Source organism: Pteropus vampyrus, unplaced genomic scaffold, assembly GCF_000151845.1.
Source record: "Pteropus vampyrus isolate Shadow unplaced genomic scaffold, Pvam_2.0 Scaffold79, whole genome shotgun sequence".
Classification (NCBI taxonomy): Eukaryota; Metazoa; Chordata; class Mammalia; order Chiroptera; family Pteropodidae; genus Pteropus; species Pteropus vampyrus.
This window is the reverse complement of record NW_011888860.1, coordinates 2,557,568-2,565,105: the sequence shown is the minus strand read 5'-3', so window position 1 is coordinate 2,565,105 and position 7,538 is coordinate 2,557,568. Positions and strand designations below refer to the sequence as shown.

The 7,538-nt window shown below is 33.0% G+C and overlaps 1 non-coding gene across 1 annotated transcript; it reads left to right on the top strand.

The window, feature by feature from the left end:
* The first annotated feature begins 6,217 nt into the window (after positions 1-6,217).
* Positions 6,218-6,336, top strand: LOC111741535. Its single transcript, XR_002781018.1, has one exon. It is a non-coding gene; the product is annotated as a 5S ribosomal RNA (ribosomal RNA).
* The last annotated feature ends 1,202 nt before the right edge of the window (positions 6,337-7,538 follow it).

Genomic DNA, 7,538 nt, shown 5'->3' with positions numbered 1-7,538 from the left:
ACACACAAAGGCCTGGGCTACTGTGATCTCTAATTCCTGGGTGAGCACTTTGTCCATTTTGTCCGCTTGCCTCTCACCTGACGACAGACACCTGGGGGACAGTGGCATTGGATCAAGAGGCTCCCAGTTCCCACTGGACTACAAACCATCTCTAATTTTTACTGGGATGGTAGTAAAATGTAAAACAAGACAGGCAGAAGTTGGCATAAGTTTGACTTTAGGCGTCACAGCAGGTCTAGCAGGAAACGGTCATGGCCAGCCTATGAAAATTTCTATTTACTCAGTATCTCGAAAACTGAAGAGTTCAAATGCAGAACGTTTACAGGGCTATATGATACTTCTGGCTTATTACCATAGCCTGTAAAATCCTCAAAGTTCTTCTAAATTGGTGGGAGAGATAAATATTTCCATTTGGAAGAGGCTTAGTGCCCTTTGCCTGTATCGAGAGACAGTGTGGGGCAACGGAAAGAACACCATATTCTAAGGCAGATGTGAGAGTAGGAGCCTAGCATGACAGGCTATGAGACCAATGTCCTTTAAGAACTTCACAGGCCATAGACCTCTCTTTTGGAGGCTGACTCACATCATTTCTCCACCAAAGGGCTTTTTAGTCTAACTTTTATAAAGTGTTTTTATTGTCCAATGGAATTTTTTTAGAACATTAGTAATTTAAGACTGAAGGGAAGTACTTAATATTTGAGGATCTGGTCTTTTAGGACTCTTTGGGAAGTCTTACTTTCTGGAGTACATCTGGAAAAATATTATCTAAATAGAGGAGAATTGGCCATTCTCAAAAAGCTGATTTCTATTCTTGGGGAAAAAAAATAAAACTTAGGCATAGGCAAGAAATAATGCCAATCAGATAAGGCAACTTATGTCCACTATCTCATTTGGTCATTTTAACATTTTTCATAAGTTTTTTTATTTTGAAAGGAACATGTGTTCATTGTAACAAGTGATGCAATCTAACAACACATAAAGAAAAAATTATGCATCGCCATCTTTATTTCCTTCTATTATCACCCTTTTCCCAGAGGAAAAAAAAACAACGTTAAGAGCCAGCTGTACACTTTCGAATCTTTTTATATCTATATTATATATATATATATATATAATATAGATATAAAAACCAAATCATACTCTTCACATACGTTTGGAGCTTGCTATTCTCCCTTTAATTACATGATGGCCATCCCTCCAACCCAACAAATAGAGGTATAATTCATTCTTTTAAAGAACTCCATAAAAGTCCAATATATGGATCTTCTTATTCAATAGTTCTATTGATAGAAAGTGAAGTTGTTTCCAGTTTTCTTGTTTATTTGTCAATAAAAGCAATGCTGTAATAAATATCAGTAAACATGTCCTTATATACTGGAGCTTTATTTCCATTAGCTAGAATCCCACTCACGTTGCAAGGTCAGAACTTTAGCACATTATTCATTTAAATAGATATTGACATACTACTTTCTTTAATCCATCTGAAATTTTTGCATGACAAGGTAGGGATTATAAATTTTGGGTTTTTTTTCACATGTGTAGTCAATTTTTCCAGCATCGTTTATTAAATAAACCACCCCCTTTAATAGATTGCAATGCAACTTTTGATATATGATAAAATCTCATAAACACCTGGGATTTTTTCTGAAGTTTCAACTCTATTTCACTCATCTATTTATCTGATTTGATGCCAATACTTAACAAATTTGATTAAAGTGGCTCTAAAGGTAATTTTACTCTCTAGTAAGATAAGTCTGTCTAATCATTCTTCTTTTGCATAAATTTCTTCACTATTTTAAGATACCTATTCTTCCATCTGAACTGTATTAAAAAAAATACCACTAATGAAATTATAAATATGTGTTTATTGATTTTGAAAGAACTAAAAATTTCACAGTTTAAATCTTCCATTCAAGTAGCTGTACATCACTCTATTTATTCAATAATATTTTTGGTTTTTTATTTTTAGGATGTACAAATCTTGCAAAATTATTCCTATGTATTTTAAGTTTTTGTTGATATTATAAATGAGATTTTTAAAAAAGTCTATTTCTAGCTGACAATAGTAAAAAGAAAAGTTGCCGATTTTGTATTTTGACCAAATATTCAAACAACTTATCAAAAGCTCTTATCGAATCTAATTTTTTTAGTCTCATGGGTTTGCTAAGTATTCAATCATGTTATAGCCAAATACAGCAATTGTATCTCTTCTAATATTTACACCTATTATTTACTTTTCTCATCTTATTAGCTAGTACTTTTAAATCAATATAAATAATTGTGGTCATAGAGAAAAGTTGTATTTTGTTCCTGATTTTAAACAAAATAAGTCCATCATTGAACTAATTATATTTGCTAAAAGAATTTGATAATCTTTTCATGTGTAAGTAAATTTCTCTATATTCCTATTTTGCTTATAGTTTTATCAAGAATGGCTGTTTAATTTTATAATATTATATTATAATAGCTAATGATTTAATCCCATGGTTTTCTCCTCTTTTAGTTTGTTGATGTAAAGAACATTCAGGTAGATTTTCTGATATTAAATCACCTTTACATTACAGAAATAAATCCTACTTAGTCATGGTGTGTTATTCATTTTATACAGGGCTAGATTCAGTTAATTAATGTTTTAACTAGACATTTTACATCCACATTTGTAAATGAAATCTATATATAATTATCAGATTACATTCGCTTTGTAAAATAAAGAACTGTCCATTTTTTCCCTATGACCTAAAGTTACTTAAATAACAAAATTTTTAATTTTACTTTATAGTAATTTAGAAAGATATTACTAGATAGTAATAGAAAAGGTATTGTTATATGACTCTTAAATATGACAAGGAGTAGTTGTTTAAAAATGTATGTAAGTTGACTAAAGTCAAGCAACCAATAAGGGACAAAGCTGGGAATGGAACACTAGGCTTCTGTTTCCAGGCCTGGATCTTAGTCTACCATGTATCATCTCATCTCTCCAGGTGTGAAACTGGAATCCAGACCTACACAAATATGAGCAGAATTCCCATAGCAGGAGAAAAAAATTAAAAAGCCACCTTTTGGAGAAAACTCAATAGAGCAGTCATAAGCCTTGGAAAAAAGAGCTGTGAACTGCTGGAAACCACAACCATAAAATAATCATCTTGCTCTTTGGTCCTTTGAAATGGTATTGCCCAGATGGAAAAAATGGACCACTAACAGTGATTCAAAATGGCAGATTCACAAGGGACAACTGAGTAGAGTTGTATATAGTTGTGTAAAGTAATGATAATTCACATACACATATTCCTTTATAATTTACAGAGAGTAAGTTTAGAGAGATTAAATCATTTGTCAAAAATTATAGTCTAGAGAAGTTGAAGAGGGTAAAGCAGGTCAAATATATGACAGAAGGAGACTAAACTTTGGGTAGTGAGCATATAATGCAATATACAGATAATATATTATAGAATTATATATATGTCACCTGAATAAATTAATTGTAAGGAAGATTATGCTGACCCTCATCGGAATCCAAACAAGATGGCAGAATAGGTAAATGCTGAGCTCACCTCCTCCTATGACCATATTGAAATTACAACTAAATTATAGAACAATCAACTTGGAGAACCATCTGAACACTAGCTAAACAGAAGTCATAACACAGGATATAAAAAGAAGCCGATTGAGACTGGTAGGACAGACAGAGCGAAAAACGGGATGGCCTCATAGCTGTGTGTGGTGGTTGAGAATTGAGAGGAATATCTCAGTCCCCCCTGAGGAACGATGGGGATTGCATTAAATCCATATAATGCTTTAGGTAATATGGTCATTTTAACTATGTTGATTCTTTCAATCCAAGAACACAGAATATCTTTCCATTTCTTTGTATCTTTTTCTATTTCTTTTAATAACATCTTGTAGTTTTCACTATATAGGTCCTTTATATGTTTTGTTAAATTTATTCCTAGGTACTTTATTCTTTTTGTTGCAATTGCAAAAGGAATTATTTTTTCCACTTCTTTTTCTGACACTTCATTAGTAGAGTATAGAAACTCTATGAATTTTTGAACATTAATTTTGTATCCAGAGACTTTACTGTATTTGCTTATTGTTTCTAGTACTGTTGTTGTGGAGTCTTTAGGGTTTTCTATATAGAGAATCATGTCATCCACAAATAATGACAGTTTGACTTCTTTGTTTCCTATTTGGATGCCTTTTAAATCTTTCTCTTGTCTGATTGCACTTGCTAGGATCTCCAATGTTATATTGAAAAACAGTGGTGATAGTAGACAGCTTGCCTTGTTCCTGATCTTAGAGGGAAGGTTTTTAGTTTTTCACCATTAAGTATAATGTTGATTGAAGGTATGTCGTAGATGGCCTTTATTATGTTAAGGTACTTTCCTTCTATACTGATTTTTTGTTAAGTGTTTTGATCATAAATGGGTGCTGTATCTTGTCAAAAGCTTTTTCTTCATCTATTGATATGATCATATGATTCTTATTTTTTGATTTGTTTATGTGGTGTCTCACATTAATCGATTTGCATATGTTAAACCATCCCTTTGCCCCTGGAATGAAGCCCACTTGATCATGGTGTATAATCTTTTTAATATGTATCAACATTTACTTTTAATGTAAACATATTAAATGCTCCAATCAAAAGACATAAGATGAATGAATGAAGAAGAAAATAAGACACTTACATATGCTGCCCACGAGAGACTCACTTTGGATTGAATGACACACGAACTGAAAGTAAAGCAATGGAAAAACATGTTTCGTGAAAAAGAAATGAAAGGCGAAAAAAGCTGGGGTAGCAATATTTCTACTAGACAAAATAGACTAGACTTTAGAGCAAAGGTTTTAACAAGAAACAAAAGACGTAGTAATCCCACTTCTGGATATTTATCCAAAGAAACCCAAAACACTACTTCGAAGGAACATGTGCATCCATCTGTTCATTAAAGCATTATTTACAATAGCCAAGATATGGAGGCCACCTAGGTGTCCATCAATAGATGAATGGATAAAGAAGAGGCAGTACATATACACAATAGAATATTACTCAGCCATAAAAAGGAATAAAATTTTGCCATTTCCAATAACATGGATGGACATAAAGGGTATTGTGCTGGTCGGAGTAAGTCAGACAGAGAAAGATAAATGCCATACGAATTCACTTATGTGTGGAATTTAAAGAACAAATGAACAAACAAAACAGAAACAAATTCATAGATACAGAGAACATTTTGATGGTTGCCAAATGGGAGTGGGGAGAGGAGTAGGTGAAAACAGGGAAGAGATTAAGAAGTACAAATTCATAGGTACAAAATAGTCATGGGGATGTAAAGTATAGCATGAGAAATATAGTCAATGATATTGCAATGGTGCCAAATGGGTACCTGATTTATCAGTGTGGTCACTTCATAAGTTATATAAATGCCTCATCACTATGTTATACATCTGAAAGTAACATGATATTGTATGTCAATTGGAATTGAAAAGTAAAAAGATTTTAAAAACATCGAAGAAAGAAATTGAAGAAGATACAAATAAATGGAAGCATATGCCATCCTCATGGATAGGAAGAATTAACATTGTTAAAATGTCTACACTGTCCAAAGCAATCTATAGATTAAATGCAATCCCTATCACAATACCATTGGCATTTTTCACAGAACAAATAATCCAAAATTTATATAGAACCACGAAAGACTGTGAATAGCCATACCAATCTTGAGAAAAAAAGAACACAGTTGGAGGTTGTGCTACCTGATATCAAACTATACTACAAGGCTATAGTAATCAAAACAGCATGGTACTGGCATAAAAACAGAAACATAGACCAACGGAACAGAATAGAAAATTCAGATATGGTTAATTAATCTGTGACAAAGGAGACATGAATATACAATAGGGTAAAGACAGTCTATTCAATAAATGGTGTTGGGAAAACTGGACAGATATATAAAAAACAAACACACTGGACAACCTTCTTACACTACATACAAGAATAAACTCAAAATGGATTAAAGACTTCAGTGCAAGACTCGAAACCATAAAACTCCGAGAAGAAAACCTAGGCAGTAAACTCTCTGACATTGCTCTTGGTAATATTTTTTCTGATATACCAATTTGGGCAAGAAAAACAAAAGGAAAAATAAACAAATGAGACTACATCAAACTAAGAAGTTTTGCACAGCAAAGGAAACCATCAACAAAACGAAGACAACCTGTCTACGGCCATGCCACCCTGAACAAGCCCGATCTCGTCTGATCTCGGAAGCTAAGCAGGGTCGGGCCTGGTTAGTACTTGAATGGGAGACCACCTAGGAAGACCAGGTGCTATAGGCATTAAAAAAAAAAAGGAAGACAACCTACTGAATGGGAGAAGATATTCACCAATGATACATCTGATAAGGGGTTAATATCTAAAATTTATAAAGAACCCATAGAATGCAACACCAAGAAAAACAAACAATCCAATTTAAAAATGGGCAAAGGCCCTGCATAAACATTTCTCCAAAGAAGATATATAGATGTCCAAAAGACATATGAAAAGATGTTCAATGTTACTAATCATCAGAGAAATGCAAACCATAATAAGCTATCACCTCACATACGTCAAAATGGCTTATCAATAAATCAACAAACGAGTGTTGGCGAGGATATGGAGAAAAGGGAATCTTCGTACACTGCTAATGGAATTTAAAATTGGTGTGGCCACTATGAAAAACAGTATGGAGTTTCCTCAGAAAATTAAAATAGAACTATCTTATGACCAAGCAATTTTATTTCTGGCTATTAATCCAAAGAAATCTAAAATACTAATTCAAAAACTTATATGCACCCATATGTTCACTGCAGCGCTATTTATAACAGCAAAGATATGAAAGCAACCTAAGTGCATATCAATAGATGATTGGATAAAGAAGATATGGTGTAAATATACAATGGAATGTTACTCAGCCATAAAAAAAAAAAAAAATGAAATCTTACTTTTGGGACAACATGGATGGACCTAGAGAGTATTATGCTAAGTGAACTACATCAGACAGAGAAAGATAAATACCATTTGACCTCACTTACACATGGAACCTAAAGAACAAAATAAATGAACAAACAAAACAGAAACAGACTCATAGATACAGAGAGCAAACTGATGGTTGCCAGATGGAAGAGGGGTTGGGGGCTGAGTGAAAAAGGTGAAAAGATTAAGAGGTACAAGTTAGTGGTTGCAGAATAGTCAAGGGGATGTAAAATATAGCATAAGGAATATAGTCAATAATATTGTAATAACTATGAATGGTGCAGATACTAGACTAATTGGGGGGATCAGTTCATAAATTATATAAATCTCTAACCACTATGCTGTACACCTGAAACTAATACAAAATAATACTGAATATCAACTGTAATTGAAAAATAAAAATAAAAAATAACACCCCATAACTCCATAAATCATACTTCTTGTATGTTTCCTGCATAGCATTTATCACTCTTATTGCAATTATTTTACTTATTTATGCTATGTGTTCTTCACATATCTACCCCCC